We start from the raw sequence: 12,158 nt of genomic DNA, 5'->3' as shown, positions 1-12,158 counted from the left end.
GAAAAAAAAAAATTTTTTTAAGCATATTTCAAAGCTATGGGGAGAGCTGAGTGGGGTGGCATGGTAGCTCCGTGTCTCCAGCCAGCTTGTCCCCAGCACTGCAAGCCACACTTGACTTTCACACAAAACTCAAGCAATAAGCAGAGTAACAATCTGCACACACAAGCAGGACTTGGGTGATCACATGGTCTCCAGAGTGCTCAGGATCAGTGATGTTAATGTGTAGGGGAGATGGTCACTTAAGGAAATGTCAGCTCACTGTCTTGCATTCAGGAACTTGTGAGAGAATACTTTCACTCCTTTGTTGAAAGAGATCAGGTTCTCTGCCTTCTAATTTCTGTCCTTATAATGTTATGCCATCAAAATACTTAATTGTATGCTGGCTTTTTTTAATAATAATAATTAACACTTACTAACTGCTTACTGTGATTTCAGTGGAAGGCTTTAAATGTATTGCCTTATCTAATACAGTTATCCATTGATATGGGTTATATGTTTATAACTGCATTTTTATTGAAGTATAATTGATTTACAATGTTGTGTTAGTTTCTGGTGTACAGCAAAGTGATTCATTGTGTGTGTGTGTGTGTGTGTGTGTGTGTGTGTGTATTCTTTTTCATTTTTGGCAGTGCCTCACAGCTTGTGGGATATTGTTCCCTGACCAGGGATTGAACCCAGGCCTTCAGCAGTAAAAGCACAGAGTCCTAACCACTGGACCACCAGGGAATTTACGTTTCTCATATTCTTTTCCATTATGGCTTGTTACAGGATATTGAACGTAGTTCTCTGTGCTATATAGTAGGACCTTGTTGTTCAACTATTTTATATATACTGGTGTGTATCTGTTCATTACATATTCCTAGGTTATCCCTCCACTGCTTTCTCATAGTGTGTTTTCTATGTTCCATTTTGCAAATAAGTTCATTTGTATCACATTTTAGATTCCACGTAAAAGTGATATCATGTGATATTTGTCTTTGTCTGACTTACTTCACTTAGTATGATAATCTCTAAGTCCATCCATGTTGCTGCAAATGGCATTATTTCGTTCTTTTTTATGGCTGTGTAGTATTCCATTGTTTATGTATACAACATCTTCTTTATCCATTCATCTGTTGATTAACATTGAGGTTGCTTCCATGTCTTGGCTATTGTAAATAGTGCTTCAATAAACACTGGGGTACATGTACCTTTTTGAATAAGAGTTTCCTCTAGATATATGCCCAGAAATGGGATTTCAGGATTGTACATTTAGATTTTGTTTTACATAGTGGCTGCACCGATTTACACCCCCACCAACAATATAGGAAGGTTCCTTTTTCTCCATACCTTCTCCAACATTTATTATTTGTAGGTTTTTAGTGATAACCGTTCTGAATGATGTGAGGTGATACCTCATTGTAGTTTTTATTTATATTTCTCTAATAGTTAGCAAAGTTGAGCGTCTTTTCACCTGCCTATTGGCCAACTGTATGTCTTCTTTGGAGAAATGTCTATTCAAGTCTTTTGCTCATTTCTTAATTGGGATGTTTTTGTTGTTGCTGCTGCTCTTGTTGATTTGTGTGAACTGTTTGTACATTTTGGAAATTAGGCCCTTGTCCGTCCCTTGGCTTTTTTCTATTATGGGTCAGTACTCTAAAAATAGTGTTAGTAGGTGCTAGATAATGGCTGTTAATTTTGTCCTTAATACAAACATACTGCCCTTTTGATCTAGGATTTTAAGAATTGGGTGAAGCAAACAACTAGCCGGAATTCATTCAGTGGTGAGGTTTTCTACGCAGGCTCAGTCCCTTCTTTATCTGTTTTCTTAAACCATATGCTTTTCCGCTTTGGCTACTCATTTCCCCTCTGGTCACACTTATTTCGTTTTGTTTCCACCCTGGTCACACAATTTGAAAAGTACTGAGATTGCTCCAGATATTGTGTATGTTGTTATCTCTCCTTTGTACATGAGGAAACTGAGGCTCAGAATGATGAAAAATTGTTAACATCACCTCAGTGGTAAAGTGCAGATAGATCCACGCTTCAGATTTGAGTAACTGTGGCTTCTAAGTCCAGCATCTTTCCACTAAGGTGATCTTTCAGCCCCCAGCACCAGTGTTTTATCCAGACTTGAGCCTTCCTTTAGTCTTGTCCCCTTCATTCCCAACTCCAAACCTTCCACTGTGTTAGAGGACAATTCTGTGTTTTGTTTTGCCACGCCACATGGCACGTGGGATCTTAGTTCCCCAACCAGGGGTCGAACCTGCACCCTTTGTGTTGAAAACTCAGAGTCTTAACCGCTGGACCATTGGGGAAGCCGTCAACCACAATTCTGAAGAGGCCTCCCAGTCCTACACACATTGTTCATACCCTTCTTCAGCCTGAGGTATGCAGCCACCACCTTAGACATAGGTCAGAGTCCCAAGGATGGGCAGGGTGAACTCAAACCCACAAGAAAGGTCCTGCAGTGGGAAGCTGTGAGAACTCTGGCCCCGCTCACTAGAGCCACTGAACTCCAAATTTTGGTGGCACAGAAGTGAGGAGAGCCCATGCTAATTCCCCCCTGCCTAGAGAAATGCAGACTCAGGATCTCTGTTCCAGGGCTTAGAGTGAGGGCTCAGATTCTAGACAGGCTTTGATTTCAGTCCTGGTCTCACCATGCACTAGCTCTGCCACCTTGGACTGATTACCTAGCTTCTCTGTGCCTCGGTTTCCTCATCTGTAAATGGAGATATAACATCAACATACAGTTCAGTTTTGCTGTGACCATGAAGCACAATAATCATATCTGAAAAAATATCTAGTGTGGTGCCTGGTACATAGTTGGTGCTGTTTCAATCACTAAGTCATATCCGACTCTCAGGGACCCCATGAACTTTGGCACACCAGGTTCACCTGTCCATGGAATTTTCCAGGCAAGAATACCAGTTGTTGTTCAGTCACTAAATTATGACTCTTTGCGACCCCACGAACTACAGCACACCAGGCTTCCCTGTCCTTCACTCTCTCCCGGAAATTGCTCAAATTCATGTCCATTCAGTCAGTGATGTTATCTAACCATCTCACCCTCTGTTGCCCTCTTCTCCTCCTGCCCTCTTTCCCAGAATCAGGGTCTTTTCCAGAGAGTTGGCTCATCACATCAGGTGGCCAAAGTATTGGTGCTTCAGCTTTAGCAGCAGTCTTTCCAATGAATATTCAGGGTTGATTTCCTTTAGGACTGACTGCTTCCCTGGTGGTTCAGACAGTAGAGAATACTGGAGTGGGATTGCCATTTCCTCCTCCAGGGGATCTTCCTGTCCCAGGGACTGAACCCAAGTCTCCTGTGTCTTCTGCATTGGCAGGTAATTCTTTACCACTGAGCCACCTGGGAAGCCCCTGGTACATAATTCAGTTCAGTTCAGTTCAGTCACTCAGTCGTGTCTGACTCTTTGCAACCCCAGGGACCGCAGCATGCCAGGCCTCCCTGTCCATCACCAACTGCTGGAGTCTACCCAAACCCATGTTCATTGAGTCAGTGATTCCATCCAACCATCTCATCCTCTGTCGTCCCCTTCTCCTCCTGCCCTCAATCTTTCCCAGCATCAGGGTGCTTCAAAAAAATTAACTGTTTTGGGGACTTCCCTGGGCTACCCTGGTGGCTCAGATGATAAAAAATCCTCCTGCAATGCTTGAGACCTGAGTTCCATCCCTAGGTTGGGAAAATCTCCTGGAGGTGGGCATGGCAATCCTGGAGAATCCTCATGGACAGAGGAGCCCAGCAGGCTACAAGTCCATGGGGTCACAAAGAGTCGGACATGACTGAGCATCCAATGGCTAATACTTCATGCTGCCAATGCAGGCAGAGCAGGTTTGATCCTTGTTCAAGAAGCTAAGATCCCACAGGCTGTGCCGTGCAGCCAATAAATTAAAAAATAATAATAATAACAGTTCTTATTGATAGTAAAATTTGTGATTTTTTTCTTAGGCAAAAACAAAGATCTCACTCAAACTTTCTGTCCCCCAAGACCAGTAGAGAATTTGGAGTTCTGAGTTTGCCCTCTGTCCTGGCATCCACACACAAAGGCAATCATTTTTCAGTTCACTTCTGTCTGGAATGCTCCCTAATAGGAAGCTCTCCCCAAGAGCACTCCAAAGGCAAGGCAGAAGCTACCCCTCACTTTCTAACATAAATGATTAGAGACCTCACAGCTTGTGAAGACCCCAGAGTCACTTCCTTATTCACAAGCACCACATCAACACGCCACCATTCCTTTCTTTGCTAAGCCCAATTTCACTATTCTGTATTTTGTCCCTACTATGTGCCAGGCACTGAGTTTGGTTCATAAGCCCCATTGGATGATGCAGCATCCCAGTGTATCATAATCTAGTGGAGAATGGAAAGTAACCAGTATTCCAGCAAAAACACTGTCACTGGAAATTGTGATAAGTTCTATGATGGATAAAATCAGAGACAACAGTGTAATGGGGAATCTACTTAGAAGGGGAATAAAGGGAGAGGCTCTCTGATGAAGAGACATTTAACCTGAGGGCTGAAAGGGGGCCTGCCAGGTAAAGGAGAAGGGAGAGAACAGGTGCGTGCTTGGAGGGACTGAAGGAAGGCAGATGGAGCTGGATCACACCATGGAGCAGAGCATTTGTGAGGCAGGAGATCCGCCAGGTTCCACTTTTACAACTGGCCTCCTGTTTGCATCTCATGGGACACTGAGACCTGAGCTTCAGGCTGAATATTTACAACTAGTCTCCTGTTTGCTTTTCTTGAGAGGGGAGATAGGAGGGCTCCAGGTAAGGTATTTATCATCAGCCTCCTGTTTGCATCTCAAAATGGAAATGACAACAGAAACAGGGTAGACAGTCTTTGTCTCTTGTAAACACCTTAAGATAACAGTCAAGGCAAGAACAAAGAGGGGTAAAACCCTGTTTGAGTAAAGGATTAAGGGATTGCCCCTCTCCCTTCCCCCACTTCTTGGGGCAAGGGAGACACTACACATGCTAGAAAGGCTCTTTGGGGTCAAAAGTCAGAATAATGCCAGGCTTGCTCCTCCCAGAAGCCTTCCTGTCAAGATCCATCTTGGCTGAGGAGTGAGTGCTCTGCTCAGGAGAAGATCTTAAGACAAATTAGACAGAGGGGGACAAAACAAGATGATTGGCCTAAAGGAAGACAAAGACCCAAGAAATTGTCCCCATATACTGTAGCCATGAAATTAAAAGATGCTTGCTTCTTGGAAGGAAAGTTATGACAAACCTAGGCAGCATATTAAAAAGCAGAAACTTTGCCAACAAAGGTCCATGTAGCTATGATTTTCCAGTAATCATGTACGGGTGTGAGAGTTGGAAAATAAAGAAGGCTGAGTGCCAAAGGATTGATGCTTTTAAACTGTGGTGTTGAAGAAAACTCTTGAGAGTCCCTTGGACTGCAAGGAGATCAAACCAGTCCATTCTAAAAGAAATCAACTCTGAGTATTCATTTGAGGGACTGTTGCTGAAATTGAAGCTCTAATACTTTGACCACCTGATGCAAAGAGCTGACTCATTGGAAAATAACCTGATACTGAGAAAGACTGAAGGCAAAAAGAGAAGGGGTTGCAAAGGATGAGATGGTTAGATAGCCTCACCAACTCAATGGACATGCATTTGAGCGAACTCCGGGAGATAATGGAGGACAGAGGAGCCTGGTGAGTTTCAATCCTTGGGGTTGCACAGAGTCCGACACGATTTAGCAACAGAACAACATAAAAGATTTAAACTTCCCAAAGGTGTGACTCTCTCTCTGAGTTCGCCTGTGGGTCTTTGTGCATGTACTTTACCAATATACTTCTTCCTCTTCTCCTTACCTTCTGCCTCCTCGCCTGAATTCTCTCTTGACAAGGCAGGCATGGACTAGGGATCCAGGCCCTAGCTGCTGGCCTCTGAGGTCTAATGGTTTAGGATTCCTGGTCTGGAAACTAAGATCATGCTCCCTGCTACTGCTCACTGACATTTGCTGCTGCGTGTGTCCAAAATCATTTGGAGAATATCTTGGTCCCAAGTGAGGCAGGCATTAAGGACTCTAGTAGAGCTAGAATTTTATTTTTTAAAAAACCTTACTTCTTTTACCTTTCTAAACAAAATGGGCCTTAGGAAGCACTGCTACCAATAAAGCTAGTGGAGACAATGGAATTCCAGCAGAGCTATATAGAACCCTAAAAGATGACCCTATCAAAGTGCTACACTCAATAGGTGAGCAAATTTGGAAAACCCAGCAGTGGCCACAGGACTGGAAACAGTCAGTCCTCACCTCAATTCGCAAGAAGGGCAGTATTTAAAGAATGTCCAAATCACCGGACAATCTCATTCATCTCCCATGCTCCCAAGGTCATGCTCAAAACTCTGTATTCTAGGCTACAGCACTATGTGAACCAAGAACTTCCAGAAATCCAATCTAGGTTTGGAAAACACAGAGGAACCAGAGATCAAATTGCCAACACGCTGGATCATAGAGAAAACAAGGGAATTCCAGAAAAGCATCTGCCTCTATTTCATTGACTATGCTAAAGCCTTTGACTGTGTGCTGTGCTGTGCTTAGTCACTCAGTCGTGTCCAACTCTTTGTGACCCCATGGACTGTAGCCCGCCAGGCTCCTCTGTCCATGGTGATTCCCCAGGCAAGAATACTAGAGTGGGTTGTCTTGCCTTCCTCCAGGGGATCTTCCCAACCCAGGGATCGAACCCAGGTCTTCCACATTGCAGGCAGATTCTTTATCATCTGAGCCACCAGGAAAGCCCAAGAATACTGGAGTGGGTAGCCTATCCCTTCTCCAGGGGAGCTTCCCATCCCAGGAATAAACCGGTATCTCCTGCATTGCAGGCAGATTCTTTACCAGCTGAGTTACCAGAGAAACCCTAAACATATCTAGAAACACTCATTTGGAGAAAGATGTTTTCATACAGGTTTGGTGAAAATGAAGCCATCCGACAGAACCGTGCCATAAACAACACCGACGAGTACAGACTTCCAGGCTCGAATCCTTCCCAACCCCGTAGTTCCCGATTGCCTCTTTCTGGTCCAGGACCCTGGTCACACTCTGTGTTAAACGGGCACCACTGGGTACATCTTCTGTTTGCTGTTAGTGTGAGGGAAAGGAGCCTGGATCTGCTGGTAGCCCATCTGCACCTCATCCAGGAATGGGGCACCGGGGTGATGGGCATAGAGTCTGGCTGTATGGTGTACCCCACGAAGCGGGGAGGCAGGTACTGCCCCTGACGGGGCACGATCTGGCTTGCTGGCAGTTGAGCATGACGTTCATGAGCATGTTTGTGGTGCCCTTGGGCAAGCAACAGTTGGTCTGGGACCTAGTCAGGGGTGCCTGGGCCAAGAGCTGGACTGTGTGGATCATAACAAACTGTGGAAAACTCTTAAAGAGATGGGGATAACAGACTATGTTACCTGTCTCCTGAGCAACCTGTATGCGGGTCAAGAAACTATAATCAGAACCTTGTATGGAACAACTGACTGGTTCAGAACTGAGAAAGGAGTACAACAAGGCTGTTTACTGACACCCTGTTTATTTAATTTATATGCAGAGCACATCATGAGAAATGCTGGGCTGGATGAGTTACAAGCTGGAATCAAGATTACCAGAAGTATCAACAACCTCAGATACGCTGATGATACCACTTTAATGGCAGAAAGCAAACAGGAATTAAAGAACCTATTGATAAAGGTGAAGGAGAAGAGTGAAAAATGCCAGCTTAAAACTAAATGTTAAGAAAGCTAAGATCATGGGCATTCAATCCCATCACTTCATGGCTTTCTATTGAAAGGGAAAATGTGAAGCAGTGACAGTTTCCCTCTTCTTGGGCTCTAAAATCACTTCAGATGGTGATTGCAGCCGGAAGGAAAGCTATGACAAACCTGGGCAATGTGTTAAAAAGCAAAGAGATCACTTTGCTGACCAAGTGCGTATAGTTTAGGGTATGGTCTTTCCAGTCACATGTGGTTGAGACAGCTGGACTATAAAGAAGGCAGAATGCCAAAGAATTGATACTTTAGAGCTGTGGTGCTGGAGAAGACTCTTGAGAGCCCCCCAGACAGCAAGGAGATGAAAACAGTCAATCTTAACAGAAATCGACCCTGAATACTCATTGGAAGGACTGATACTGAAGCTGAAACTCCAATACTTTGGCCACCATATGTAAAGAGTCAGCTCATTGGAAAAGACCCTGATGCTGGGAAAGATTGAAGGCAGAAGGAGAAGAGGGCAACAGAGGATGAGATGGTTGGATGGCATCAATCAGTGCAATGGACATGAACTTGAGCAAACTCTGGGAGATGGTGGGGCACAGGGAGGCCAGGCATGCTGCAGTCCATGGGGTCGCAAAGAATCAGACATGGCTTGGCAACTGAACAACAACAAGAGACAAATGGAGAGACTTCTCCCCGCAGTCCAGTGATTAAGACTCCGTGCTTCCAATGCAGGGGACAGGGTTCGATTTCTGGTCGGTGAACTAAGACCCTACCTGCCGCAGAGGGCAACCAAAAATTTTTAAAAATTTAAAACAAAATGGCACCCAAATCTCATTAGTTCCAATGACTAACAAATTCATGAATAGAATGTTTGTCCCCTACTCCTGTCTCCCCTCTCTGAATCCTTTTATAGATTGTGTCACCTGTCTCAGCCCTTGGCAGTGGAGTTATTTGCTTATCTGAGCCCCCCATAAGCAACACAGGAAATCACTTTTCTTGGAATAGGGAGTTTTCCACATTTACCATCACTCCCATATGTAATCACTGAACATTTGCCCACATAGTTCTCTTGCATTAAACTACACTTCTGGGCAAAAAGAGGAGTATGCATATTAGCTCAGAGCTTGTTTACTCCTTGGAAGGAAAGTTATGACCAACCTAGATAGCATATTAAAAAGCAGAGACATTACTTTGCCAACAAAGGTCCATCTAGTCAAGGCTATGGTTTTTCCAGTGGTCATGTGTGGATGTGAGAGTTGGACTGTGAAGAAAGCTGAGCACTGAAGAATTGACGCTTTTGAACTGTGCTGTTGGAGAAGACTCTTGAGAGTCCCTTGGGCTGCAAGGAGATCCAACTAGACCATCCTAAAGCAGATCAGTCCTGGGTGTTCATTGGAAGGACTGATGTTTGGCCATCTCATGTGAAGAGTTGACTCATTGGAAAAGACTCTGATGCTGGGAGGGATTGGGGGCAGGAGAAGAAGGGTATGACAGAGGATGAGATGGCTGGATGGCATCACCAACTCAATGGACGTGAGTTTGGGTGAACTCTGGGAGTTGGTGATGGACAGGGAGGCCTGGTGTGCTGCTATTCATGGGGTCGCAAAGAGTCGGACACGACTGAGCAATTTAACTGAACTGAACTGAACTGATTTTTGGTAAAATGAAGCTCTCAGAGGAATAAATAATCTTTTCTGTCTCTGCTGGATTTAAAGACTAGATTCTAACAGTCTTAGGAGAGTTAGGTGTTAGCATAGCTTTCAAAGACCAAAAGAGTGAGCTGATTTCAGCCAAAATATGGCAGGAGAGACCCCGTGTGTTCAGTTTGAGTAATAGCTACTGGCATGAACCTGGTTTTCCCCTGATTAGAAACAGAAAGAATAAATCAGGAGCTTGGAATGAACACAATTTCACTACTATATATGACAGGTGACTGATGGGGGCCTACTGTCTAGCCCAGGCAACTCTACCTAATATTCTGTGATAACCTATATGAGAAAAGAGTCCATTTATTTATTAATAAAAATAAGTGACATTTCACATTTAAAAAAAGAAAATTATAGGAGTTAAGTGTAAAAATGTCCTTTATGCACCAGAGCCATGCTTAAGAAGTTTATTTTTTTTCTGTAATTAGTTGCCACATTTCCAAATACAACTTAATAAACAAGAAAGTCAGCTCAGATTCAGTGTCACTAAGAAATAGGAAGTTAGCCTTAAAAATGCATTCCAATATACATTAGGTGCAGACAAGTACTGTTTGAGTCCACTTACATAAGTTACCTGCATGCATGCCTGCCAAGTTGCTTCAGTTGTATCTGACACTTTGCGACCCTATGGACTATAGCCCACCAGGCTGCTCTGTCCATGGGATTCTCTAGGCAAGAATACTGGATGGACTGACATGCCTTCTTCCAGGGGAACTTCCCAACCCAGGGATCAAACCTGTGTCCCTTACATCTCCTGCACTGGCCTGCGTTCTAAGTTGTTTCAGTCCGTGTCCAACTCTTTGTGACCCTCTGGACTGTGGCCTGTCAGGCTCCTCTATCTATGGGATTCTCCAGGCAAGAATACTGGAGTGGATTGCCATGTTCTCCTCCAGGGGATTTTCCCCACTCAGGGATTGAAGCCGCACCTCTTACATCCTGTATTGGCAGGCAGATTCTTTACTACCAGAGCCACCTGGGAAGCCCATAGACGGTGCCTAGAATAGTCAAATTCATAGAGTCAGAAAGAACATTAGTAGATGCCAAGGGCTGGGGATGGGGTGGGAAGCAAGGAGTCAGTGTTTAATGAGGACAGAATTTCAGTTCAGAAAGTGAAAAGTTCAGGAGATAGATGATGGTGAGAGTTTCATAACAATGTGAATGTACTTCGTGCCAACTGAAATGTATGGTAAATATGGCTAAAATAGTATGTATTATATTATGTGACTTTTACAATAAAAAACATTAATAAAATAAATGGATCTGCAGGGGAAAAAAAAGAAGTCGGGTCAGTAATGAGCTGTCTTTCAGCCTTGATGAGACGTGGTGTTACCATTGGTAAACATAGTACATTTGGTCCATATACTATCCAGCGGCCGTTTCAACTCTAAACTTTCAGGAGCCTGTGATGATGACTGGAGATCTGGGTTCTAGTCTTGCCTTTGCCTTAGGTGGTTAAGTCACTGAGCTTCACCCGGTCTCAGGGTCAAGAAGGAGCTAGGCGATTGGATTTGGTGCTCTTGTAGGCTCTTCTTTGCTGTGTTCAACTCATAACTTTCAAAACTTCCACCCAAATTCCCAGGCCTGAAAGAGTCCCCACTGCAACGTGTCCAAATATATGGCACTCCCCGAGCTTGGCTGTCAGTGTTTGGGAACACTGTGGTCCCTGTTCCCAAAAAAGAAGACCTGAGTACAGAAGGCCAGTCGGGAGCCAGGGAAGAAAGACTCAGACATGAAACCATGGGAAGCACGTTGGACTCTTCAAACACTGTCTCATCAGGCAGGGCTGGGAACTGGGTGGAGGACCTGCTTGACACTCTCTCTCCCTGGATAAGGACCCCGAGACTCCACCTGCTGGGCACGAGGGGCCTCTGAGTGTTTTGCAGTCCTCTGAGATACATTATTATTCTTTGAATTTCTAATCTTCTGGCCCAGGCTGGTGCATCAGAAAAGTTCAAGTTTATTAGGCATTGAATGTGGCAGGCAAAATTTTGCTTATTTTAACTCTTTTCACCTTCACTACAAGAGCCTCTGCAGGCAATTACTGTCCCCACCACATGGGTAAAGAACTCTTAAGCCGGAGGTTAAATAACCAGTTTGAGACCACACAGCTCCTAAGCGAACCTCAAGTCCAGGCAGTCAGCTCCACAACCCATGGTCTTGGTCACCCCCCAATACTCTGAACCCCCACAGCTCTGCAGAGTGGCTGCAGAGCTGCATTAATGAATACATGTTGAGTGAATCAATGTTGAGTGAATGTTTGAATGAATCAAAATGCAACTCACTTCAAGATTCAAGATCCCACTGAGCAGTGTTCGTAGATTCCAGATTCTCCCAGCCCCTTCCCTTCCTTTCTGGCCTCTATGGGCTTCTTGGCCAGCAGGTCAATTTCCGGCCCATGTAAAGTGTTTTCCCTTCATGACTACAGAAAACTCGTGGCTACCTTTGGAGAGGTGGCCTCACCCATAATTCCCAGTCTTGCTCACTCAGATTTATGTTTATTTTTCTTTAACTGATAACAAGTACCCCTGGGCCTGGGCTAAGGAACACCTGCGTGCCCTGCCCATTATAGGCATTTTGTTAAAGCACCCGGTGTTCTTTTTAGGCTGTGAACCAGGAATTCAGGATGCCATCAGGCCACACACCTTAACTCTCCACTCTAAAGTGAGCCTTGCCTCAGAGAACGTGTCTCACATACCCCTCTATCCCCCATCAGCCTCCCTAAAGCAGGTTCAATCTCCACTTTAACTC

The sequence above is a fragment of the Capra hircus genome, chromosome 2 (genome assembly GCF_001704415.2).
Source record: "Capra hircus breed San Clemente chromosome 2, ASM170441v1, whole genome shotgun sequence".
Lineage (NCBI taxonomy): Eukaryota > Metazoa > Chordata > Mammalia > Artiodactyla > Bovidae > Capra > Capra hircus.
Note: the sequence above shows the minus strand (reverse complement) of the source record.